A 27,824-nucleotide genomic window follows, 5' to 3' on the forward strand; every position below is an offset into this window, starting at 1 on the left:
TAATCCATTCTTCTAACTTCTGTAGCTCAAAAATTTTTTTAAAGATTTTTATTAAAAAGTTAAGCAGAAGGGGCACCTAGGTGGCTCAGTGGGTTAAGCCTCTGCCTTTGGCTCAGGTCATAATCTCAGGATCCTGGGATGGAGCCCCGCATCATGCTCTCTGCTCAGCAGGGAGCCTGTTCCTCCCACCCCCTCTGCCTGCCTCTCTGCTTGCTTGTGATCTCTCTCTCTCTCTGTCAAATAAATAAATAAAATCTTAAAAAAAAAAAAAAAAGTTAAGCAGAAAAGGTCCTAATCCCGTATGCTCTTTGTTTGTTCAGTTGATAATATATCTCATTAATCAAACCCAGGAGCATCATTCTAAAGCTGTTGCCAATTTGGTACATATTTTTATCATTCAGAATAGCTTGTTTTCTTTTATTATTCTCCTCCAAGCAAATTAGTTCCCTTTCATTTAATTGTGTAGTTAAGGCTTTTGTTTGGAAAAGAACTCTGTTTCTCAGAGCTGATCCAAAGCCTGTTTCAAGAAATGGATGAATTTTTGGCAATGTAAGTTATGAAGCTTTTTACTGTCTATAAGAATTGCTTGGTGATAGAACACTCAGTAATCAGAGCTATTTTTGTAGGTGGTAGGATAGATACCTATGACTGGAAGGAGCTCCCTCTTCTGTTTTCTGCATTCACACCCAGGTCTACCTTTATCTAGCATCAACCCCTGCCCTGGGGCAGGCTGATTAATGAGCGCATCACTTATATCTTTGCAGTCCGACTGTGGATTCCACTCTTCATATTACATTAACAATTCTCCAGTTACTAAAAAAACAACTCATGTTTATGGAGTTCTCAGAGTGTTTATTCAGACATTTGTCTCAGTGACTTTTCAAATATGTAGCCTGAAGCTGTTATCTTGTAGACCTTGGGTTCTTGGTTAAGTTGGGTAAACAAGTCCATTTTGGTCCCAAGAAACATTTCCAGGCATCATGTTAACCCTTTTTCTCACAAGAATCCACCTTTTAGGGCAGTTGTTTTTCTCTCTCCCGGAGAGACTTCAGGCGGTAAAGACACTAGATGAACACAGGCGTTCTCACAGGAACAATATACTGGAAGCACATCAGGCTGTTAGTTAAAAGCCCGAGCATAAGAAATTCTTTTTTGGAATGCCAGAGTGTAAAATGCCTATAATTGAAGCCCCAGCCTCTTTTTCTCGATATTTCTTTTAAAGTTTTTTGTGGTTTTGTTTGTTTATTTGTTTGTTTGTTTTCATTTGGTTTTGGTTTTGGTTCCTAAAAGTTCCAATAAAACTTCATTTACAAAAACAGGCAGTCAGCCCCTGGGCTGTAGTTTGCTGATTTGTTTTTTCAAAAAATACTGTATTAAGATAAGATTTACCAGGTGCCTGGGTGGCTCAGTGGGTTAAGCCTCTGCCTTCAGCTCGGGTTGTGATCTCAGGGTCCTGGGATCAAGCCCCACATCGGGTTCTCTGCTTCGCAAGGAGCCTGCTTCCCCCCTTCTCTCCACGTGCCTCTCAGTCTACTTGTGATCTTTCTCTGTCAAATAAATAAATAAAATCTTTTTAAAAAGTAAGATTTACCTTGATTGCTGAGATTTTGATGCCTCTAATTTTGCACCCAAGCCCAGTATCTCACTTGCTTTATCCTGGTCCTGACCATTTAGCATGGAGATTCACAAATTTGTTTAAAACTCCTGACAATATTAATGTAAGTTTTACTCTCTTCCTTAACAGGATCAGCATTATGGGTACAGAAGCCACCATTCCTTGAATCTTTTTTTTTTTTTTTAAATATTTTATTTATTTATTTGACAGAGATCACAAGTAGGCAGAGAGGCGGGCAGAGAGAGAGGAGGAAGCAGGATCCCTGCTGAGCAGAGAGCCCGATGCGGGACTCGACCCCAGGACCCTGGGATCATGACCTGAGGCGAAGGCAGCGGCTTAACCCACTGAGCCACCCAGGCACCCCTCTTTTTTTTAAATTTATTTATTTATTTATTTTTTAAAGATTTTATTTATTTATTTGACAGAGAGAGATCACAAGTAGGCAGCAAGGCAGGCAGAGAGAGAGAGAGGAGGAAGCAGGCTCCCTGCTGAGCAGAGAGCCCGATGCGGGACTCGATCCCAGGACCCTGAGACCATGACCTGAGCCGAAGGCAGCGGCTTAACCCACTGAGCCACCCAGGCGCCCCTCTTTTTTTTTTTTTAAAGATTTTATTTATTTATTTGACAGACAGAGATCACAAGCAGGCAGAGAGGCAGGCAGAGAGAGAGGAGGAAGCAGGCTCCCTGCTGAGCAGAAGCCAGATGTGGGACTCAATCCCAGGACCCTGAGATCATGACTTGAGCTGAAGGCAGCAGCTTAACCCACTGAGCCACCCAGGCACCCCCATTCCTTGAATCTTCTAAGGACTTTACCTGCATGATTTTATTTTACCCTTGTCATAGCCATGTACAGAAGAGACCGTGAACTACTCCCCTTTTATAAATAAGGAGACTGAATCTCAAAGTAAGTAACTTGTCTGAAGACACATAGCTTTTTAAATGCTGAACTTTTGCCACTAGGGAGAAAAACAGAAAAATGGGTGGCTGTGCTATGTTATTGATATTTTAAACATCTTTCATGTTTCAACTCCCTCATCCCCATTTTTGAAAATTATTTTTCTCTCATGTAATGAATCCCATTATTAGCTCCCTTAAAAGTTTTGCTGGGTCTTGGGGCGCCTGGGTGGCTCAGTGGGTTAAGCTGCTGCCTTTGGCTCAGGTCATGATCTCAGGGTCCTGGGATCGAGTCCCGCATCGGGCTCTCTGCTCAGCAGGGAGCCTGCTTCCTCCTCTCTCTCTGCCTGCCTCTTTGCCTACTTGTAATCTCTCTCTGTCAAATAAATAAATAAAATCTTTAAAAAAAAAAAAAAAAGTTTTGCTGGGTCTTTCCAGCATCTGCATGGATGGAAATGCGGAGAGGATTCAAGGTAAGAAATTTCATGGGTTTTTAGAATAGCTTAACTCTCCATAAGGCCTTTAGCTTTTCAGAAAGAGAACATGGTGGTGTCTGAATGTAATTTCTTTAGTAGCAAAAAGCACAAGTGTGAAGGAGCCAGGGTTTGGGTGAAGCCAAAAGAATATGTGAGCCTGCAGCATTTGGAAAGGTTTAAACCCTGCATCTGTAGTTATTTCTCTCCTTAGGGGCTTCCAAGAGGCCTTTTCCACCTTGAAATTGTTCTTGAAAAATGAGCATGGCAAAAAGTCCTTTTAATTTTACAGCTTTTAGCATAATTTAAAATGTGTTAATGAACTACCTTTAAATAGCCAAACCAGGGACTGCAGAAAGAAGTAGAGGCCTATGGAATGGGCAGTAGATCATGGAAAATACCATAAAGAAACAGACACAGTCCAGGCTCAGGGCTTGGCATGGCCATCTGCCGTTATCTTTCCAGAAGCAGAGTAAGGAATACCCAATAACTATAACAATATCCACTTATGCGGTTTCCCCCAGGTTTGTTTTCTTTGGGGAATCTGGTAGCTAGCTAGGCCAGATTCAGGATTTGGATTCTAGTGGACTGGGAAGGGCTTTGTTTAAGCTAAGGAAGCTAGCTTTCCAATTCAGGGAGTAATTGTGGCTATGAGGAAGAGAAAATTGCTCAAGCTACCTGAGGCAAAAAAATAACCGTATGTATCTATTGGAAGGGCACAGGGCACCTCATGGAACCCAAGGACAGCAAGGGTGGCCAGATTTCATGAGTGGTTAGAATTGTGGAAATGGAAAGTTATTGGAAACTGAGGAACTAAAGCAATTGATGTAATTTTACATTATATAGACATTTAACCAACATTTTTGCAAGCCCCTAAAAGCCTTGCATACCTTGAGATTACTGATTTACAGGGAACTGTAAATGGGGAATTAATAAATCTTTAATTTTATAAATGTGTACAAAACATAACTTTATGGTTTTTCATATTTACAAACATTTCATTCCATTTGAAAATAATTGTAGGTTAGATTTTCTCCTCATTTCACAATAATTCTTGAGTATGCTCTATGATTACGGACAAATCATAGCCACAGTGAATTTAATAAATTAGCTAAATAATTGTAAAAGCAAAGCCAAAAAACTTTCAAAAATTTCCATGGGGAGGGGTGCCTGGGTGGCTCAGTGGGTTAAGCCTCTGCCTTCAGCTCAGGTCATGATCTCAGGGTCCTGGGATTGAGTCCTGTATGGGGCTCAGCAGGGAGCCTGCTTTCCTCTCTCTGTTTGCCTGCTTGTGATCTCTGTCTGTCAAATGAAAAAATAAAATCTTTTAAAAAAAATTTCCACAGGGAAAAATTTCTTTTTTTTTAAAAGATTTTATTTATTTATTTGACAGAGAGAGATCACAAGTAGGCAGAGAGGCAGACAGAGAGAGAGAGGAGGAAGCAGGCTTCCCGCTGAGCGGAGAGCCCGATGCGGGACTCAATCCCAGGACCAAGAGATCATGACCTGAGCCGGAGGCAGCGGCTTAACCCACTGAGCCACCCAGGCGCCCCCACAGGGAAAAATATTTTGATGGTGCTGTATTTTGATATGCTGGTTCTGACGCTTAAGGCTACGAAGGTCTTAAAACATTCCTGGCAAAGAGAATTGGCTTAGATTGGCTTAGTTAAGCCAATAGGTTGGCTTCTTAAGGGTCAGGTGATTATTTCTGATCTAATTAACTGTGGTGGTGGTGGTAGTGAGTCAGTTAATTGGGTCTTTTTTCTTTTACGGCAGCCCCAATGATGTTTCTCTTGAATTAAACCTACCTTGTTAAGATACATGTACAAATGACTTCATGCCTAAGAAGGACAGATAATTTTAAGTTGTTTAGGGATTTTGTTTCTCATCTAACTAAATTCTTCTCATGGCTAATGACTGTCCTGGGTTACTCATCCATGCCCATAGCTCTAATTACCAAACGTGATGACTTCCACACACTGTCTTCAGTGTGTGGAATCTTTCATCTGACTTCAGAGCACACTGAAATAGTCACCTTCTGGAGATTTCTACCTTGAGGTCCCTGGCACTGAAAATTCAGAAAGCTCCAAATGAACCCATAAATTATTCATAAATTTTCTGTAAATCTTTATCACCCCCCCCAACTTTATTTCTGGTCTTAGTGAATGGCACATTAACCATTTGCTGGAACCAGACTCCTGGGAGCACTCTTGGCTCCTCCCTCATGTCCCATATCCAAGTACTCACCAAGTCTAGTTGATTTTGCTGTGTTGATTCTGACTGTATCAAGTATGTATAAGTATACATATGTATATATATGTATAAGTATATATACATACTTATATATGTATATATATACACATATACATGTATAAGTATATATATATATATACACATACATAGGAGTACACAGTTTTCTTTTGGTGTCAAGCTCCAATATGGTCCTGGGCAGAGCTGATAAAATTGGTTGATGAGATAAAGGTGTAGTATAAGCAAAAGGGGGAATCAAAGATGCTTCTAGGTTTGTACCTGAGCAACTGGTTAAAGGGTGGTGTCATTAATCTGATGGGTGACCTTGGGAGAGAAGAGATGTGGTACACACAAATCCAGAGTCCTGTTAGAACAGATCAAGTTTGAGATGCCAGTTAGATACCCACATCAGTATTATCAGGTAAGCAGGTAGATATTGGAATCTTTCAGACCTTTAGGAATCTCAGTTTCTGTCTACTTGGCTGTCTATTCTCCTTTCTGCCAATGAACAAAGGTCTTAGAACTCATTTTTTGGTGACTTTGGCACCATGGTTTTGGGTGTCCTAGTTCTGATTTGGGCTACAAGCTCACTCAGTACCCACTGGCTGACTCATTCCAATGGCCTAGTTTCAAATACTGTGGGGAGAGCTTGTGACAGCCCACCCAGGGGCAGGTGTTCTCCAAAGATTCAGTCTCCTATGGTTGGCTTCACAGAGTATGCAGGCTGCTACTCTGGGCTGAGCACAGGGTGGGACAGGGAGGGTGGATATAGCAAGCAAATTTGATGACATTTTCCTGGGAATCCATTTCTGAGCCCCAGGGTAAGGGCTGGCTGTCTTTTCCATATGCTCCTAGAGTACCTAGAGCATTGTTCCTTTTTTGGGGGGTGGTGGTGGTGGTGGTTAAGATTTTATTTATTTATTTGAGAGAGAGAGAGAGAGCAAGAATGAGCTCGGTGAGGTGCAGAAGGAGAAGCAGGCTCTCGGCTGAGCAGGGAGCCTGGCACAGGGCTTGATCTTGGAACTCCAGGTTCAGGACCTGAGCCGAAGGCAGATGCTTAACCAGCTAAGCCCCCCAGGCACCCCAGCATTGTTCCTTCATAAGCCATATTGTAATGGCCTGTTTTCTTACCTGTCTCCCTTACTGTAGTGTACTTAAGATCCTTTAGGTCAGCTTTTAAATTTTTCAGATGAGAAAACTAAGTCCCAGAGAGGATAAAGATGACCTAAGATCCCTAAACTTCCAGTCCTTGTTTTACTACATGAAGTTGTTTTCTGTTTAAAGTGGTTATTCTTAACCTTTTCAAGGACCCAATGCAAAGAAATCTGTTGAGAACCATAGATCTTCTCTCTGGGGGAAAATGCACATAGGCATACAAACAGGAAATTGTCCCCATGAAGTCCAGCGATTCTTGCTTAGAAACTATGGATCAAAGGGATAGAGAATGGATGGCCAAGAGTGGTGAGCTTTAGGCATAGATTTAAATACATTCTCAGCTGGATATGTTACCTGACTTTCTGAAAGAGAGTAAATATCTTACAAAGTTTTTGTGAGAGTAGTGGAGGAAATGTAAGTGGTGCACATAGGAGGGAGTCAATAAGCTGGTCACATTTCAAAAGATAAGGGATTTTAGGACTCTTAAAGCACTCTCAACAAAGTACATCTATCTGTCTATCCATCCATCCATCCATCCATCCATCCATCTATTTAACAGGCCGTTTTAGCAGAGACTGTCAAGGAGGTACAAAGAGAACTAAACACAACAGGTGTAGCTTGCTTTTACCCTGGAGCAGCCAGGTCAACAGAATGATGAGTGCTGGTTTCTTGGTGGCTGAGACAAAGAAGAGGGTAAGGGCAAAGAGGCTTCAGGGGCCGTGAGTCTGTGAAAAACTATGAACACAGAGGTGTAAAAGGAAGGCTTAAGGAACAGGGCATTTGACTCCAGTCTACTTCCTTCATTTAATATTTCAGTTCCCATCGTGGGAGGAAGGAAGGAGTCATCCCTAATCATTGTGCTGATTCTGTACCTCTGCTGGTCCAGACATCCATGGCTGGATTCAGCTTCATCTGTTGGAGCTTCCCAGCAGGAGACATTTAGGTTTAGTCGCTGACATTGCCAGCAGCAGACTCATCAGGACAGGAAGGAAATCACTGCTTTAGTCTTGCAAATTGACTACTCAGTGTGAGACCAAATCTGGAGATTCCAGTAAGGTCTTCTCCCCAATATAAAATGGTAGTGGCTGGGGCTCCAGACTTGTTGGGTGGTAGCTTTTTCCAATGAAAAACGTGTCTAACTCTTGCTGCACATTATTTTGAGGTGTGTGTGTGTGTGTGTGTGAATGAACTCAGACGCCATCTTTCTACCTTAAATGGGACGATGCACACACTGGAGGGCACAGAGAAGGCATTCAATGAATGCTAACTATGAGGTTGATGATGATTTTTTTTTTCCTGCTCCCTTTTTCATCTTCCATTCTCTCTTTTCCTTAGGGGAACGGGGAAGTGAAAACCTTACGAAATCCCTTCACTCTCCTAAACAAGATTAAGCTAACAGGAGGGTGCCAGGGTATGGGAACCCCGACTCCCCCCCCACCCCAAGCTTAACTTACAAGACAGTTGCATCCCCTCTATCGAGTGCCTTCCCTGTCCCTGTCGCCAAAGCCACCTGACCAGTCCCAGGAGTGCCTGGCAGCCTTTGGAGGGTACCCGAGAAGAGGAGTCCGGGAGAGGAGATGAGGACCAGGTGCTTTGAGAAGGCAGCTACCTGGGAGGAGGCGCTTCGAAGACCCCCCGCGGCGCGGGGCCAGGCGCTCTCTGCTGCCCCCCGCGGAGGCGCCCGCGTCCCAGCCCCGGCCCCCCCAGCGGCTCCTCGGGAATGCTGGGAATGTGAGTCAGGGCGAGCGGGCGAGCGCGCGGAGCTGCCGGGCGGGGGGCCCGGCAGAGCGCAGCTCTGGCAGCGCCGCGCGAGCGCGCGTCTCAGGACTGCGGCGGGTGCCGCCCCCTCGGCCGTCAGCCCCGCCCGGCCCCGCGCCCGGCCCCGGTCCTCCGAGCCGTGCCCTCCCTCCCCGCCCCGCTCCACCTCCTCCTCTTCCTCCCTCTTCGGCTTGCTCGGGCTCCGGCGCCGGCGCCGGCTCCGGCTCCTCCCGGCCGCCCGGGGCCAGGGCGACGTGAGGTTGTAAAAATCCATGTGGGACGGCCCCGGGGCGAGCATCAGAAAGGTGAGACGTCGACGCCGGGGCTGGGGCCGCTGGGCGCCCGGCTCCCTCGGGGCGCGCGTGCCGGGCATCCCTCGTGCCGGGTCCCCCTCACTCGTGGGGAGCTGCAATGCGTTATCGCGGGGAGCCGAGGGGTGAACCATCCGCCTCCACCGGGGCTTTCTGGGGCGGAGGAAAGGATGGGGCGGCCTAAGGGCGGATTTGCCTTGATGTAGAAACCCCCGGATTGGAACAAGTGCACGGCTTGCTCTGGCGCGCGGGCGCCGCTCGCTCGCCCCGGCGGCCCGGGCCACCTCCCGCAGTCCCTCTCCGGCTGCCACCCTCACTGCCATCGCCTTTCTTCTCTCCAGCTTCCCCTCTTTCTCCTGGCTTTCCCCCTCTTGCCTCGAGGGTGGGTGTTCTCAGGGGCAAGGGTCTCGGGGAACCCCAAGCAGAACAAAGTGTTGAAAGGTGGAGCCCCAGTCCAGGGGGGTGGGGTGCCTGGCTGCCTCGGTGGGCTCCGAGGGGAGCGTGTTAAGAAAAAAAAAAAAAATCCGTGTCAGGGAAAATGAAGCCGGCTTTATTGGGGAGGGGTAGAGTGTGGTGGTGTATGAAAACGAATACGACGTGACATTAAATGGAACGACATTCCTTTCCTCTCCCTCCCCATCTCCGAATTTTACAAGAAAAGGCGTACTTAGAAGGTGGTACCTAATTTTTTATTCTCATTTAAAAAAATTTCGCCCGAGCCTTTGAAAGATCATCTTAGGACAGTGAAGATTAAGGGCTGCTTTGGTGCGGGATAATAAAACAGCGCTCATAAACTCGCGGATCGGCCCGGCCTTATTTATTTTGTACTTAAGGGTCTCTGTTCTTGCCAAAGAGGGAGGGTCCGCTCTGTTATGAGCGGATCGATTTTAGGCGGCTACCTGCCTCTGCTGGATGAAAGGCAGTTTACTCCCGGAGTGGTGAATTGTCAGGTCCCTCTGTGATTGACAGTCACACCTGCCACTTATGTGGGCAGAACGGGGACCGGTAAAACCTCAAGAGCCAATCAACGCTCGGGAGAGGAGGGCAGCTCCCACTTGTCATGGTTAGTTTCCTGGTTGGCTTTTTAAATCAGTGGTTTTACTTAACCATTGGTTTCCACCAGGTATGAGGCTCCAGCTGTGAGAGGCAGACAAGCGGGAAGGAAACTCTTGGAAAATGGGCTTAGAAGCAAGTATGCTTGACTCGTGTTTGTTTTTTCTCTCCTCTCTCTCTCCTCACTAGTTGTAGTTGGGGATGCTCAGGCCATTGGCTTAAAAATGAAAATGAAATGGATCTGTGTAAAAAAAATGCAGTGATGGGGGTACGTATTGGGGGGTTAGAATCGTCCACCTATTTCTCTGGAATTGCAGGCTCCTTTATAAGAGACACCATTTACTGTTGAGCTCTCTGGGAAAAGGGTGTGGCACTTGGTCTCCTATGGTCACTCTTGTCCTTGTAAAGTCACATCGTTTTCTCAGTATACAGTTGTAATTGGCTCTTGGCTCTATTAATGGATTTCTAAGATATTTTTGAAGCAGACAAGCATACTTTATTAGGATTACCATGAATAGAAGGGGTTCCTGTAGTTTTTGACAGTGTGACTCAACTTCTGGAAGTGAGGGCTTGCCTTCTTCACTTACAGTTTGGCTGTCAGTTTGGATGTGGCAGTGAGGTCAAGACAGATCCCTTCTGGAGGATAGAAGAGTTTGCCTTTGAGGTGAGTTTGCTTCTAAGGTGAGCCATCTTGTCTGTCTGCCTCTGTGCTTAAATAAAAACCCTGCTCAGTTTGGGAGGGCGGTGTGTGGATGGTGATGGTTTCATCAGCAAGACTTTTCATGGGTGGCTGGAGTGTGGGCAGCAGGACCAGCTCCTTCTCATTCTCTATAAATGAAAGGCTTATTTTTTTCAGTGTCCTTCTCTCTGAATTCAGTAGAAAAATTACTGGTTGATCCTGTTACCTTATAGAAGCTGTATGTGGATGTGAATATAAAGCCGTGCCTTCGCTGTTTCGTGAACAGATTGTAAGCCAGAGTGCACTGATTAGGATGGTTTTCATTCCCAAGCCAGGTTTGTCAAGGTAGTATTATTACTATTGTGAATGCTAGCACTTTGTAAATGTTAGCACTTTGTGGAGTATTTTACATGCATTATCTTTTTAAAAACTTTCAGAGCTCCTATGAGGTAGGAGCTTTAATTTTTGAGGTATTACCCTCAAATTAAAGGTAAGGAAGCTAAAAGGGATTATGTATCTTGCCACAGTTTAGGGTAAGAGTGAGCACTTAAGTGCACATTTCTCTGACCCAGAGCCTGTGACCTTGGCTATGGCCTTGAATTCAAATTTTGGTTGTGCCATCTATGTGTCCATTCTGAAGTATGGACTTTTCCAGCATACATAAGTTCTATTCCGTTTAGAATCCACTGCGATGTTAATGTATGCTTTGACTCTCTGAACGCCATCACTTCACCAGTAGATAAATTTAGTAACTTCTTGTATATTTCTAGTAAGTCAGCTTTGGCCCAGTGAAAATTTGGTTCCGAATGTAATGATGATTATTTAAAACAAGGTAAAACAAACAAAAAAAAATCCTTACTCTTCTATTTTTACTGATACCTTATATTTCCAGTTGGAGTTCTGAATAGGTATAGGTTGAATATGGGCTCTTATCATTCATTTGGCTTTTTTTTTCTTTTGCTAAGGGATTAGAATTTTATTTTCTCTTTCACCTTCAAAGAGACTCTTTTTCATTAGTGATAAAATATAATTGTATTTAAAATTATTCTATTGAAGTAGTGTGGCCCTCTTGTTTTATTATGTTGGAAAAGCCACAAGACTTAAGCCTTATCAGTGTTTTCCCTTTGGTGAAATTCAATGATCATGATTTGCTGAAAGACATATACTCAAATATTAGTTTGAATGAATGGTGTTGGAATCCATAAATTCACCTCAACAGATAGTCTTTGAGTTCAGTGAGGTTAATTTTGTATAATCTACATTTTTGTTTATCTTACTAGGGACAATCTTTAACCTCTTTTATCAGCTAAAAAGTTAACATTTTGGGGATGCCTGGGTGTCTCTGTTGGTTTAGTGTCTGCCTTTGGCTCAGGTCATGATCCCATGGTCCTGGGATCCAGTTTTCCATTGGGCTCCTTGCTCTGTGAGGAGTCTGCTTCTCCCTCTTCCTGCTGTTCCTCCTGCTTGTGCTCTTTCTCTCTCTCTCTCTAAATAAATAAATAAAATCTTAAAAAAAAAAGAAGTTAACATTTTGGCTGTTATATGGGAGAACTACTTGCCAGCCAGTGGTTTAATTTCAGCAATTATTCCTTGATACTTTATTGTGATTTTCCTTATTTTAGAAAAATAGAACAAATGGGAAATGGAAAAGGACTGATATTAATGATAGTTGTAGGTCCTATATCTAAAACAGTTGATCCAAATGATCCAATCATCATTGGGTGTACAAACACAGAGATTCTTCAGTCTGGTTTTTTTTTTTTTTTTGCATGAAGAAAAGGAAAAAAAGTAAATTAATATGTAAGAAATGCTAAGATATGTCAATTGATAAAGTTATATTAGTTGTGTATCAAAACTTCTTGACTTACAGCAACAGGTATTAATTCTCACTCTCCTGAGTGTTCTTTTTTTTTTTAAAGATTTATTTATTTATTTGACAGAGAGAGATCACAAGTAGGCAGAGAGGCAGGCAGAGGGGTCGGGGGGAGCAGGCTCCCTGCTGAGCAGAGAGCCCGATGCGATGCGGGGCTCGGTCCCAGAACCATGAGATCATGACCTGAGCCGAAGGCAGAGGCTTAACCCGCTGAGCCACCCAGATGCCCCTCACTCTCCTGAGTTTTTAGGTTGACTCTAATTTGACTGATCTAGGCTGGGTTCCCGGGTGGCTCTGCTGCTGGCTGCCCTTGGTTTTGGTCTGCTATGTGTTCTGGGGCCCAAGTGGAAGGGATAGCAGCTACTTGAGGCATACCCTTCTCATGGTGGATAACTGGATTTGATAGCTGAGTCAAACTGCACAAGCAATGTCATCTTCACAAACAGCCTTTTTGGACATAGCATGTCACATGGTGAAGATCAACATCCATGGATAAAAGTAGACTCTGCCCATAGTAGAGGAGGGGATATGTGATGAACTATAATCTGAACTCCGACAACATGTAAAACGTATGGTGTTTTAGAGAATTTTTTACTTTTATCTTCTTATTCTTGGGGAATACAGTCTTCATCCCCTCACTCCCACAACTAACTTTATGACATATAAAGCTAGTGTTTTACTTTGACATTTCAGGAATATACCATATTTGATTCTAGAAGACTGACTGTAAATGTGGATATGAATGTGTACATGCTGGGTGGCTGGGTGGCTCAGTTGGTTAAACTGCCTTTGGCTTAGGTCATGATCCTGGAATCCCAGGATTGAGTCCAACATTGGGCTCCCAGCTCAGTGGGGGGTCTGCTTCTCCCTCTGATCCTCTCCCCTCTTATGCTCTCTCTCACTCTCTCTCTCTCTCAAATAAATAAATACAATATTAAAGAAAAATATGTACATTAATTACTTAAATTATCAAGGCACTCTTTATTAGAATCTACCCTGTTCCAAGAGTCTATGCTCAATGGAATAATGAACGCAGGAGTTTTTGTCTGATGTGAGTTCATAGAACTTACTATTAGGAGTAGGTGTCAGGAAAGACTTCTTAGACTAAATGGCATTTTCCTGGACCTTGAAGCAGAGCTACTGTGGGAGATACATATAGCATATACAGATACATATATAGTAGAAATGTAAAAAGAACATCTAGATATAATGAGTTATTCCATTTGGCCAGAGGGTAAGATAGGTAAATGGTGATAATAACAACAGTAATCATAATAATAGCAGTAATTACAGCTCAATTTTGATTGAGCAGCTAACTACTGCGCTTAGCACTTTGTATAAAATATGTACTTTAATACTGGGATAGACATTACTGATTGCTTATCCAATATTCCTCATCTCTTTTCTAACTAGAAGAACTCCAATTTTGCTTGAGATGGGAATATGCCCATCTCACTTTCCAAGACTCCCGTAACAGCCTAGAGTGGTCATGAGACTCAGGTCTTACAATGATATAAGTAGATGTTGTTGGATGGGGGCTTTCCTGAAAGCTAAATGAGGAGGACCCACTTGGCTAGTACACCCCAACAGCTTTGGCCCCTTTCTGCTTCTTGCTGCTGGGGACCTAGGTGCAGTGCCTGAAAGGACAGCAGCCGACTACAGCAACAGAAATAGGACCATGTATTAAAAATGGCAAAGTTGGAACTTGGAAGGGTCTTGGTCTTGATGACCTTGTTGAGCCATAGTACCAGTCTAAACTGACTTTTCCCAAACTTCTTCTTTCCTTTTTTTTTTTTTTTTTCTGGAGGGGGAGGGCAGAGGGAGAAGGAAAGAGAATCTTTTTTTTTTTTTTTAAGAATTTATTTATTTATTTGACAGAGAGAGATCACAAGTAGGTAGAGAGGCAAGCAGAGAGCAAGAGAGGGAAGCAGGCTCCCCGCTGAGCAGAGAGCCCGAGGCGGGGCTTGATCCCAGGACTCTGGGATCATGACCTGATCCGGAGGCAGAGGTTTAACCCAATGAGCCACCCAGGCGCCCCAGGAAAGAGAATCTTAAGCAGGCTCCAGGCCCAGCATGGAGCCCAACACCAGGCTCTATCCCAAAACTCTGAGATCATGACCTGAGCCAAAATAAAGAGTCAGACACTTAATCTTCTGAGCCACCCAGGCACCCCCTTCCTTATACTTCCTATTGCCCCAAACCAATAACCTTCTTACTTGTAAGCCACTATTTGTTGCTTGTAGTCAAACATAATCCTCACTGTTACACTCTCTTAAGGGCCTCTCAAAGTAGACACCGTCATACCAATTTTGTAGGAGAGAACATTGAAACTCAGATTAAGAACTAGCACAAAATCTAGGATTGATTACTATGTTGTTTCAACTTCCAGGCTCATCATCATGCTTTTGGCTGGGCAGGATAAGTACTACAGCGGAGATGATGTTGGGAAAATAGGCTGGGGGAAAATTGAGGAGGTAACTGGATTCCCGGTTGAAAAGTGTGAGTTTTATTTCATGGGCTATCAAGTATAAGATGATTTGAAAAAGGCAGAGACTGGAGGTTAGAAGACCATTGAGGTTTAAGTATGTGACACCCAGTGCTTCAGTGTGAATGAAGGTAGAGGAAAAGCTGGGCACAAAGCAGAGCTGGGAACATGAGAAGAGAATGGAATTGAGTGAATGCAAATCATAGGTGGCTGTTAACCTGTTCTGAGAACAAAATGAAAGTCTTCTGAAGGTTAGTATTAACGTCTACTAATGGCTTCACATTTGCCAGGAAGTGGGGAATGAGTAATGTAGAGAATTGCTAATGGGATGTGAATCATTATTTAGTGCAGTAGAGTGGGGACTACTTATTGTCCATACCATTCGTTGTGTGACATGATCTTGGTCTGGGTCTGGCTCTCTTGTGCCAGTTAAAGGGAGCAGAGAAGAAGGGTAAGACCAGAGGGTGGTGCAGCGGTACAACAAATCCATCAAAGGACAGCTGCTAAGCATTCCGGAACTTTCCTGGGGGTGGGGTGGGGCGGGGTCACTTGAACTTCCTGGGTCTCTCTTCTTTCCCTCCTCTCTCTCTACATTTCTTTTTTAAAAGATTTTATTTATTTATTTGACAGACAGAGATCACAAGTAGGCAGAGAGGCAGGCAGAGAGAAAGAAAGAAGGAAGCAGGCGCCCCGCTGAGCAGAGAGCTGGACATGGGGCTCCCATGTCCCATGTCCCAGATTCTGGGATCGTGACCTGAGCCAAAGGCAGAGGCCCTCCCCACTGAGCCACCTAGGTGCCCCTCTGCTTTTTTTTTTAAAACCTGTAAAACAAAGGATTTGGTTTACATTAGTGGTTTTCATAGGTTTTTCAGCTGTAGAAACTTTTTTCGTGTTTCCTAAAAAAAAAACAACAACAAAAAAACTTATCTGGCCCCTCCATACAGTTAGAGAAAAAAGCAGAGCTGCTCTGAAAAGTCAGACTCCAGGTTTATGTTGTTTGAGATGCCTTCATATTGAGGTCGCTGCTCTCAAATGCTCCCTATACACCTTCCCAGGTCTAGAATTTGAGAACCTTCGAGCGATGGAGTTGTGTTTTTGGAGCATCTTCTTTAACCAATCCCTTTGTTATTCCCCAGCTTGTTGGTCTTTGTATTACCTTTGGTGGATATCATTCATATTCTCCCTAGCTAAGTTTCTCTCTTTCCTTCCACGTAGAAGTGACACAAGCCACTTCCATGCTAGAATATTTAATTTCCAGTGCTCACTTCTGCTCTGATGGTCATGGAAGCATGTGTTGAGATGGAGCCTCCGTTTGCCTGGGTTCCTGAGTCAGTGAATGAACAACTGGCATTGGATATACAATGTGACCAAGAAAGAAACCTTTGTTGTTTTAAGCCATTGAGATTTTGTGATTGTTTGTTTATGTGGCATTTTTTAAAAACCTTAACCTTTCTGGTCATCGTTTAGTACATGTGACAAACTTCATTTACTTTACTTTTATTTTTAAATATTTTATTTTACTTTGGTTTTATTATTACTTTTTAAAGTGAGGGAGGGAGGGACAGGGGAGAGGGAGAGAGAAGAGGGGAGGGTCAGAGGGAGAGGGAGAGAATCTTAAGCAGGTTCCATACCTAGTGCAGAGCATGATCTCACAACCCTGAGAAAATGACCTGAGCCAGAAATCAAGAGTTGGATGGTTAATCGACTGACTGAACCATGCAGGGACCCCTAAAAATTTTATTTTTGAGTAATTGCTATACACAGTGTGGGACTCAAACTCACTACCTGAGATCAAGAGTTGTAGTCTCCACCAACTGAGCCAGCCAGGTGCCCCATCTTTTAACTTACTTTTTGCATGTCTCCTGGATCAACTTGAAGCTTGTCCAACTTGTCCTTACTTTGTGGTTAGGAAAGCAGGGGGTAAGCATCTATATTAGCTGTCCATGCAGGTCTCTGTACTAAGAGAGTTCTTGGATTGGAATACTTATGCTTAGTAACATTCACTTTCAAATTAAAAACAAAAAACAAAAAACAAAAAAACCTCTGAAGATATATTGTGTAGTGTACCTTACTTTCCTTAAAAAAAGGGGGGGGGACTTTAATTTAATGACCTTTTGCTTTTTTAAGTAATAGAGCTCAGTGTCTTGGAGAAGAATAATGAATATCAGTTACCATAATAATGGCTACTATTGATTGAGTACTTATTCATTGAAATATTTATTGAGCATCTACTATGGTGATAGGTACTGGGGAGGTATAGAGGTGAGCCACAGATAGTTCTTTACTTGGAGCTTACACTCTAGTTAGAAACTGTAGGTAAGTTAACTCTGTTCTGTGAAGGATACCATTTACTGAGCATTACTAGGTGCTAGGTGCTTTGTATTCCTCATTTCAAACTACCTATAATGGTAGGTAATATTATTCTTATTTTATGGATGAGGAAACTGAGGCTCAAAGAATTTGTTAAGTTCGATGAAGGCAATTGCTTTTGCTTTTTGCTCTATCCCCAGTGCCAAGAGGAGGTTTTTTTTCTTTCTTTCTTTCTTTTTTTTTTTTAATAAAGTAGACTCCATGCCCAGTATGGAGCCCAATGTGGGGCTTGAACTCACGACCCTGAGATCAAGACCTGAGCTGAGGTCAAGAGTCAGACACTTAATTGGCAGAGGTGCCCAGGTACCCACCCCCAAGAAGAGTTTTTAACACGTAGTAGATGCTCAAATAAATATCTGTTGATTGAACGAATGAACAGAAGAACTTGCTCAAAGCTAATGCCGTGGCAGATCTGGAATTTGAACCCCCATCTGCCTGATTCTCAAGGTCGTAAATTATTGCTTGCTGTAGAAAGAGCAGTGTGTGGCCCCATGATTGCAATAGAAGCAACAAGTGGCCCCTGTTGTCAGTGGGAAGGCATCATGAAGAGGCAGGCTATTTTTCTTCCACAGCTAGGTCTGAGTCCTCTGTGTGATTTGCTATTAATTCTGCCTCAGCTGTGGAAGCTCAAGGCTACAACCTCAGTGACTTAATTGCTGATATAATTGGTCACCCCTCTCTTGGGCCAGTTCAACTTCTGCTGTAGTCCGATTTTCTTAGCTCTTGGCTGGCTCTGTTTCCCAGTGTTGTGCTTCAGAGTTCTGCATTTAACTTTTTGGGTATTCCTTTTCCACTTCCATCTTTCAGATTTATTGCTTTGAAGGTCCAGGAAATCTCTGGTTGCTGGCACCTAGTGGGCACTCAACAAAATTAAAAAGAGAGAAGGAAGGAAAGGCTGCCAGCACTTTCAGGAAGAAACTAAGGGATTACTTTTTCCTGGAAGTCAGTAGTGAGATTGTGGCCCCAGCAGATGAAAAATATGGGTTGGGTCAGAGGGCATTTCTGGGATACCCCTGTAGATGGAAGGCCAGTGAGACGCTAGTCATTGGTGCCTTGCAGAAGCAGCTTTACTTTGCCGTGGCTTATTCTTTAGAGTGTATGTTTTGCTCATTTGATTCTCTTGTATGTATGCAGCGTGCGTGTTCGCGCGTGCGTGTGTGTGTGTGTGGGGGTGTCTGATAGTGTTTCTTTTTTTTCCTGTTGCCTTACAGCTTTCCACCCCTAAAGGTAGTTGTCATTACATGATTTCAGAGTATGAATGAATTACAGGCAGCAAAGTGCCTTCCCCGTAAATGTATTAAGAGCAAACTATTAATTCAAGGCAACTCCTTAGTGGCTCAGAAGACAGGAGCTTGAGTGGGAATTGAGCAATGTGTCTGTTCTGTAGGAATACGCTCGGATCCTTATACAGACTGAGAGAGACTTTCCCCTAAAGCAGTGTGGCTAATTATAGTAAGAAAGGGCAGGGTTTTAGACAACAAACTAAACCTAGTTGTGCATTGCAGTTACTAGCTCCTTTGTAGCAAGTTTCTCTGAAACAAGGTGGGTGTGGTTGTGGGTAGGGGGGTTCATCTTCTGTGGGTCCAAGGTGACTGAAGGTGAGGTCTGGGAGTTGCTCTGGGGGTGAACTCTGCTTTGAAGGTGGAGGTTTGAGCTGCTCTGCAAGATACATGGTTGGGTTGGTACCGTGATCTTATTATTTTCTTGGTGATCCTGGTGGCCACCAAGATGGCTTTCTTTCTTTCTTTTTTTTTTTTTTTAAAGATTTTATCCATTTTTTGACAGAGATCATAAGTAGGCAGAGAGGCAAGCAGAGAGAGAGAGAGGAGGAAGCAGGCTCCCTGCAGAGCAGAGAGCCCGATGCAGGGCTTGATCCCAGGACCCTGGGACCATGACCCCAGCCGAAGTCAGAGGCTCTAACCCACTGAGCCACCCAGGTGCCCCCCAAGATGGCTTTCTTAAGCCTGGTTTCGGGAAGGTTAGCCATGCTGCCTTCCTGCCAGCCCTCTTAACATTAACTCTTACCACCTGGAGGAACAAGACCGTGGTTCAAAAGGGCAGGATCCTGGGAGCAGTGTGGTTGGCTCACATTTGGCTCTCAGGAGACGGCTTTTGATGTATTTTCTTTCTTTCCCATGATGCGTGTGTCTTTTTCCTTCTAGGTAAAATTCCCTCCCACCCCCTCTTTTGCATTTTGGCCCTTTAACCATCTTGTTCCTGGAACCTCTCCATGGGGGGGATGCAGGAGGTTTGGTTGTGAATGGGATGATAGCTTAGCATTCTTAGGGACTCTTTGAAAATAGATCTTGTTTGATGCTGGGTGGATACAAAGGCAGCTGAGTTTCAGGGACTGCTGTTCTTTAGGCTGGCAAGCACAGAGCAGTTAGCGGGGTACACAAGGGAAATTCTTTACCTTTTTTGTTAAGTCCAGGGAAAAGCTATCTTTTCATACACAGGCTTCAAATACTTTGACAGCCCATCTTGAATTCAGTAACATAAATAGTTGCTTAGAATAACTTCAGAGCAGATTCTTTTGGATAAAGAGACGTGAGCACTGACCTGTGAGTCAAAAGACCCAAGTTCCATTTTTGGCTTTGCCACTAGCTTTCTCCTTATTTGGGGAATCTCTTGGTATATGTCAAAATCAGGCTGGTCCTTTTCCAGATCTAAAGTGATATATGTATATATTTTTTTACAACAGTTTCTTCTTGCAAAGAATCGATGGAGGAACTGTCATTGTATTAGCTGTTTTATCCTGGAAAACAAGAATGGCCAGTGTGCTTTCATGATGGACTTAATTAACAAAGAGTTAAGTGTCTGTATTATATAGTCACCAAATATGTGTGTGCTCCTTGCCAGTCCTCTGCTGGGCACAATGGGGGTGCAATTATAAACCGAGCAAGTGATTTTTAGGGGCTCAGGGGTTGTATGTAGCCTTTAGTGGAGCACTAGACAAGTAAGCAGGCTGTTGTAATGGGAACTCTTATGGCGGGGCACCCAGGCTGTCATGGAGGACTTAGGAGATTCATGGATGAAGGATGAGGAGGCCTTCTTGAAGAGGGTGACACCTAGGGAGAGGCAGAGCATTAAGTGGTGTTAGCTGGGGGTGCTCTTGGTTTTGACGGTACAAATAACAGAGGGGACGGTCTAGGTCCCAAGATGAGCAAGAGAATGGGAGATTTGGGATTTGGGAGAATGAAAGTAGACCTGTGGAACTGGATATTCGCTTGGCTGGGATGGGGGCTGATGAAAGGGGCTAGACAGAATGGCAGGTGTGAAGACCCTATGATCCACTAAGGAGATGAGGTTTGAACTTAATCACTAAGCGGTTTCAGTAGGAGGCTGACATAAATTGAGATTCTGAATTCTCTTTATTCTTCCATTCCACGTTCATGGCCATAACACCTGCTTTTGGTGTTTGTGGGAGGACGTGGGGTTTGGGGTGGGCGAGTGGAAGAATAGCCTGGAAAGCAATAGGAAGATTATGAATATGGCCTTGGGAATCCTAGCGGTGCCCATTCCGATTCCATTGACCAAACACAATTTACGCAACTTTCCTACCTTTAAAAGACCGCTTTCCAAGTGAAGTTGCTCCTGATCTGTAGTGGGACTCCACACTGCTTGTTGATTTTGAGAATCTCTCCAAATGTCTCCAGGGACCAAGTTCTTTTCAGTGAGTTGAGCAGAGCCAGAGAGTATGGCACTTGTTTTAAAATCCTTGCAAATGTTTGCAGTTAATGGATGGCATTAAACCGCCTTTGTTAGACTAATAGAAGGCAATTCGTAATGTGAAGCTTCTGAAAGTGGTGTGAGAAAGTTCATGGAGGGAAATGATTTACTCCCTGAAATTTACAAGATTGAGTGTGCTATAGCCACGTCCAGTGTCCCATGCATCCCAGCCATACTCCTGTGACTTGACTTTGATGTGACTTACACCACTTTGGTACATCAGACGGTAACATGGCTAAACTGCCTTTTATACACTAATCTTGACTTTGATGCTTCAGCTGGTGAACCAGCATTCTAAGCTATTGTAATCCTGACCTCAACTCATAACAAACGTTTTAGTTCACCAGCACCATCATCATATTTGTGTAGCAGAGTTTGTGTGATTATTTGAATATTTCTTGAATCTTGTCATTGTTTTATAAAAAGTAAGTGAAAAGGAAAAATATAGGCAATAATGTAGGGAGAAATTCGAACCTCATAAACTTAATGTAATTGAGGCAAAGATGGAAACCATTAGACATGTCCAGTATGGATGGTTTACCTTTGGTCAGACGCTTTGGATGTAAGTTGATCACCCCTGTATACCTGTGAAAGATAAGAACAAAGTTAAAGGCTATGCATATATGAGATATTAGAAACAAGCTTTGGGGATTATGATAAAGGGCAAGTTGTAATTTGGGGGTTTATATTTAATTGGGTAACAGAGCTTCCCTTTATAACATGTAAGTTTAGCAAATTTGGTTCAGCTTTTTTTTTTAACATATTCTTAGAGCCATTTTCTATAAAAATGGGGGACAGAAACTGAATATCTCACCAGTCTTATTTAGGAATGTCCACCAGAGTCAGTAACCTATTTCTCTGGTTTGCTAATGGGCATAGGTGATCGCTGTGCTAACAAAATTCTCTGTGTATTTTGGCAAGCAAGTAAAGAGAAACCAAAGCAAATAAAATGGTACTTAGCAAAGGATACACTTCAATGGATTTTCATGATTCTGTGGTTTCACTTGGTATACCGTAGAACAGAAAAAGACTAAAGTGCATCTTAGTTTTCATCATAAGCCATAATGATGCTACGATGGCATATTCGGAGACAAAGAGCAAGGGTAGGCATTAAGGTTTGTGTGTAGTTAACCTCACCCTAATTCTTTAGGACGGAGGGATATGGTGGTGATCTGTCTGTTTTGGAAAATCTGGTTGATATCTGGGAACTTATCTAACCTACTTTGTGGTCCTAGCCCACTTCCAAGCGAAGGATGGGATGGAATGCAAAATTCCAGTTCCTTTTGATGCCTCTTGTGTTTAAAGGGTGAATGATAAATCATGGAAGGTGCTAATTAGGTAGAAGATGGGATACAATAGCTCTTGGACTTTCATTCTCTTCTGAACCTGAGAGACTTAGTTTATCTTCAGTTAAAAAGGCAAGTAACTATTGGATTAGAAGTTCAAGAAATTTACAGGTAGCTACTATGTGTCAGGCACTTTGCTAAGCACGTTCAAGACTTATCTCATTTTGGGACGCCTGGGTGGCTTAGTTGGTTAAGCAGCTGCCTTCGGCTCAGGTCATGATCCCAGCGTCCTGGGATCGAGTCCCACATCGGGCTCCTTGCTTGGCGGGGAGCCTGCTTCTCCCTCTGCCTCTGCCTGCCATTCTGTCTGCCTGTGCTCGCTCTCTCCCCTCTCTCTCTGATAAATAAATAAAAATCCAAAAAAAAAAAAAGACTTATCTCATTTAATCTTTACAATAAGTCCATGATCCAAGTATTATTTCTCATGATGAGGAAATTCATATTTAGAGAAGTTAAGAAACTTGCCTTCAGTAGCAAACCCTGAGACAAGCATACTTGTGAACATAATTATTTGGGGGCATACAGGTATCACCAGTAGGTGAACAAGGGTGTGAAGGAGGAAAAGGCAGGCAACAGGCAGTAGCTTATTCAATAAGCTGCTACAGTGGTGACTAGAGTTTAAGCTCACAAGGAAGTTCTGGAGATGGTGTAAAACACCTCCCTTAGATGATCTCACATGAGTGGTGAGGGAACAGGGATGTGTAACCACCTGCTTCTGCCAGTTGCTTTTTTCTTTTATTTTTTTTAAACTTATTTTTATTGTTAACTTTATGTTTTTATTGTGGTAAAATATATATAACATAATATTTACAATTTTAACCATTTTTAAATTATACTTTTGTGGTATTAAGTACATTCACAATGTTGTGAAACCATTATGACCATCCATCTCCAGAATTTTTAATTTTTTTTATTTTAATTTTTTGGTGAGGGAGAGTGAGAAAGAGAGAGAGAGAGAGAGGGAGAGATTAAGAATGAGAGAGAGAATCTTAAGCAGGCTGCACACGCAGCATAGGACCCAGTGTGGGGTTGGATCTCACAATCCTGAAATCATGACCTGAGCCGAAATCAACAGTTGGACGCTTAACCGACTAAGCCACTCAGGTACCCCATCTCCAGAATTTTTGCATCATCCCACATGGAAACTCTACACCCATTAAACAATGACTCCCCATTCCTTCCTGCCCCCACTTCCTTGGCAGCCATGATTCTACTCTCTGTTTCTACAGATTTGACTAATCTAGGTACCTCATGCAAGTGGAATCATGTAATATTTGTTCCCTTTTGTCTGGCTTAATTCACTCAGCATAATATTTTCAAGGCTCATCTTTGATATAGCATGAGTGAGAATTTCATTCCTCCTTAAGGATGAATAAGACTCCATTGTATTTATATACCACATTTTGTTTACCCATTCATCCATTGATGGGAATCTGGTTTCTATTTTTTGGCTACTGTGAATAATGCTTCTGTGGACATTGGTGTATAAGCATCTGTGCCAGTTGTTTTTGAGGGTGATTAATTCCCCTTGCACTCTGTTTGGAACCCTGCAAGAGCAGAGTAGTTTTCCAAGGTTCAAAAGAAGTCCTCGGTAAAGATGCTGATGTTGGCGATGTGAAGTCCTTTGGAGCACTCTAGAATTTTCAAGTCAGAGGAACATTAGTAGGGCACTTAACAGCATCTACTCATAAGGTTGTTATACAAGGAAATGGAGAAGCTAGTATTTGAGTCTTGAGCTGTTGACTAAAAGCCCCTTCTTTTCATTGCTCTGCACTGAGCTGCCTTTAATTACAAGTATAATAGCACTGGGATATGAAGATGAATGAGACATGGTTATCGCCTTTAAGGATCTGTCAGGGTTGAATCCTCTGTCTACAAAAGGTTCCCAGGAAGACGGTGGCATTACTTAGTACCATCTGGAACTTACAGAACCAGTCACTGTAAGATGGAATCACAGATAACAGGTGCATGGGACCCCTTTCTCTTGACATCCTATGGTGAGGCATGCTTGGACCAGACATGACTGAACGCTTCATGGGACTGTGTTCCAGGGCAGGCACTCACACATGTGGAGACCATTGGTGTTATGAGTTGCAGCCTACACCCATTGAAGTTTCCTTCTGTTCACTTGAGCTGTTTGCATAACCATATTATCTTTGCAGGGTTTATCCTCCTTTAAGCCTTTTCAACCATTGTCTTCCTCTAGATGTCCAAGCATTAGGAATAGCTATTTGTCAGGAAAGAAATCATTCCCAGGAATGATAAAAAGAATACATTTGGAGGCAGTTTAAATGGTTGGTTATGTATGTATATCTCTGCCTCAAAATACATCATTTACAAGTGATTTGCATTTATCTAGAGACCTAACATAAGATATTTTATCCCTGAAGGAATGACATTACCAGATTGGTATTGTGGCAATAGGAGGAAAGATATGAGAAATAAATCAGTGAGAAAATGCTGCTCTATATTTTAACCTAAGTGTTAAATATTTTGTTTTAGGACTGCAGTTATGGGAGCTGAGTGTATTAATCAGACACTGCTAGGCTATGCTGAGATAACAACCTCCAAATCTCAGTGGTTTATTTCTCTCTCATCGGTTGTCTGTGGTGCTGCCCTACATTGTCTTTATTCTGGTTCTCAGGCTGAAGGAGTGGTCTCTTTCTTGAATGAGCCAGTCTTACTGTGAAGAAGAAGAAACCAATGGATGTGCATAAGATGGCTCTTACAGTTTCTGTTTGGATCTGGCATGTGTTACCTCAGCTCCCATTGCATTTGGTGAAACAAGACACATGGCCAAGGCCGATGTCAGAGGGGCGGGATGGATTCTCCTCTTATGGAAAACAGACTGTGGGAATGAACTAACTAAAGAGGGGACAGTGAATATTTTGAACAAATGAGGCAATTTGCTGCACTGGCAAAAATTTTACCTTCATGAGCAAATTGCTTAGCAACCTTTTTAATCAGCCAATCTTTGTAGAACCATTGTAACATGTTTAATATTGTTATTCCTCTTTTATACATAATACATTGTGCTTAAAGGTCTAGCTCTCTTCCTGGAATCCATGTAAAACCATGCACATAAGTAGTAGTATTATTTCTAATAATTCGGTCAATTTACTGTCTTTCAAGAACTGATTATAGAGATTAAAGAGAACATAAGGCTCAAAATTTGAATGATTTTCATATCATATGTGAAATTAATAGAAAGCAAAGAACTAAATATTAACAACAAGAATATTGATGAAGTTGAGGTTGTACTGGTATTTACTAAGCTTCAGTCACTGTGCTGAGCACTTGCACTTTCTCTGATTTAATCAGGACTCGCCTTAGTTTTGTGAAGTAGCCAATCTTCCATTATTCCATGGAGTAATGGAGCCATTACTCCAGAGGCCATTGTTATTCACTGAGGCTCAGAGAGGTTTGTTGACTTGCTCAAGGTTAAAAAGATAATAAATGTGGATTCAGAACTCAAACAGCTAATGAATATGGGATTCAGGACTTAAACAGAATTTCTTAAAAGTTGGATGAGATCCTTTTTCCCCCCTTTTTAAAAGATTTTGTTTATTTTTGAGAGCGGGCGGGCACACGCACATGCACTGGAGTGGGTTGAGGGGAGGGAAGGAGGGCACAGAGAGAGAAGCAGGCTCCCCTCTGAGCCAGGAGCCCAACTAGGGGCTCCATCCCAGAACCCTGGATCTTCACCTGAGCTGAAAGCGCCACCTAGGTGCTGAGATGAGATACCTTATAAAGAAATGATTTGTAGCACCCCAGGGTTGACTTAAATCGTTGTATTGTAATTATTGGACTACGTAATGTTTAATGATTGTAATGTTAAGATGTAATGTAATTGCAGGTGAGGTTTTTTTGGTTTTGTTTTTTTGTTTTTAGTTCCTTCTCCTTTATAAAACCTTAGTCAATTTGGAAATTAAATATACTTCAGGACGCGCGACTGGCTCAGTCCGTGGAGCATGTGACTCTTGATTTTGGGGTGGTGGGTTTGAGACCCGCACTGGGTGTAGAGATTACTAAAAATAAATAAACTTAACAAAAGAAATTAAGTACACTTCATATTACTAATTCAAATAGACAAAATTAATTTAACCACATTAACTAAATTACTGCTTGTAATAAGTGTGATAAACATAAAAAACTGCTTCCTATTCTGGGTGGGTTCTTTGGCAGTCAGCTGCTCTACTCTGCCGTGCACGGGGTGGTAACTTAGTTCTCCCATCACATTCGCAATATGCAACTTCTGCGAAACGAAACTCCGATTCATGCCGAGGAGCTTGACCTCCCTTACCTTTCACTGAGTAAGAACACATCATTTAGATTCCCAAGTCCATCTTTTTTCCTTTCTCAATGACCCAAGGTGATTCCTGAGGGTAGGGCTTGTTGCTCAAACACAGTGGGCATAGCTGCTGTGATGATCAAGGGTATCCTTACATTATTTGTTTTTAGAGTATTGAAATAAAAACAACCTGAAGTTGTCACGAGTTTTATAATTTTTTAAAAAGATTTTATTTATCTATTTGACACACACAGAGTGCACAAGCAGGGGGAGTGGCAGGCAGAGGGAGAGGGAGAATCAGGCTTCCCACTGAGCAGAGAGCCTGAGTCAGGGCTCCCTCCCAGGACCAGGAGATTAAGACCTGAGCTGAAGGCAGACGCTAAACTGACTGAGACACCCAGGAACACCGATAATTTTTTAAAAGAATTTATTTATTTACCAGAGAGACAGAGAGCGAGCGAGCATGCATAAGCAGGGGGATCGCAGGCAGAGAAGAGGGACTCTGTTCCAGGACCCTGGTATCATGACCTGAGCCGAAGGCAGAGGCTTAATGACTGAGCCACCCAGGAGCCCCTATAAATTCTTTTTTTTTTTCTTTCAAAGATTTTATTTATTTATTTGACAGACAGAGATCACAAGTAGGCAGAGAGGCAGGCAGAGAGAGAGGGGGAAGCAGGCTCCCTGCTGAGCAGAGAGCCGGATGCGGGGCTCGATCCCAGGACCCCGAGATCACGACCCAAGCCGAAGGCAGAGGCTTTAACTCACTGAGCCACCCAAGCGCCCCGCCCCTATAAATTCTTTATACACAGCTGTGAATCTGCCCCCTCTTAGTACTTGCCCAGGTTAAAAAACTGGGTTTTGTCTCTGTAGCACTACTCCGTCTTTCTGTCATAAGACTCTCCATCTGCGGCAGCACCCTGTAATCCTAGAGAGGCTCTCATCTATTTCCAATGTTCCCAACACCTGGCAGCCCTGCACAGTAACTACAGTTACTGCTCATGGTACCTGAATAAAGGGTCTGTGGCATCCCCTTTGAAATGGAGGACTTTGGGTCTCTGGAAGGTCAGAAACCATATTTGAGACTTGTTCTCTCTAGAAATACTGTTGAAGAGATTTGAACTATGTGCTGTAATTTCCCTTCTAATATATTTTTATATTTGATAATTCACCCTTATCTGTGCACTTAGAGATTTAACTGAGTTTCTTGATGACTTAATGTAGATATTGACTCTCATTCACTGTAATTTCAGTTTTTTTGAGGCATTTCTGAGTACCATTCAGCACTGCCTTGCACTCGGCCCTTGCTAAAGTCTCATGTGACTCCTTCATGGTAATCAGTCATATTTTTTGAGAGACCCCAGAATTAAGATACTGCATTTATTCTTTCTCTTCTTTGCAGAATACATAGATGAATGCTTGTCTCCAAAATGTGCACATTGAAGCCATTTCCCATCTCTTGCTGTTGATGGTGGTCCTTTTTTTTCCTTCTTTTTTGGGAATAGCTTAAAATCTTTGCCAGAATTTTTCCTTATGTGCATGATT

The 27,824-nt window shown here is 42.9% G+C and overlaps 1 protein-coding gene across 9 annotated transcripts in view; it reads left to right on the forward strand.

Moving 5' to 3' along the window:
- The first annotated feature begins 8,340 nt into the window (after positions 1-8,340).
- The window catches only part of ERC2 (ELKS/RAB6-interacting/CAST family member 2), a 916,980-nt gene continuing 897,496 nt past the window's right edge, over positions 8,341-27,824 (forward strand). For 7 of the 9 annotated variants that reach the window (XR_006385123.1, XR_006385122.1, XM_044253352.1 and 4 more), the window contains exons 1-2: positions 8,341-8,450; positions 10,099-10,173. The gene's annotated coding sequence lies outside the window, so the exon portion shown is untranslated. Of the gene's footprint in view, positions 8,451-9,566; positions 9,649-10,098; positions 10,174-27,824 lie in introns of those variants that run through there. The other 2 variants (XM_044253353.1, XM_044253354.1) reach the window with 2 other exon arrangements.

Source organism: Neovison vison, chromosome 6 (genome assembly GCF_020171115.1).
Source record: "Neovison vison isolate M4711 chromosome 6, ASM_NN_V1, whole genome shotgun sequence".
NCBI classification, from domain to species: Eukaryota; Metazoa; Chordata; class Mammalia; order Carnivora; family Mustelidae; genus Neogale; species Neogale vison.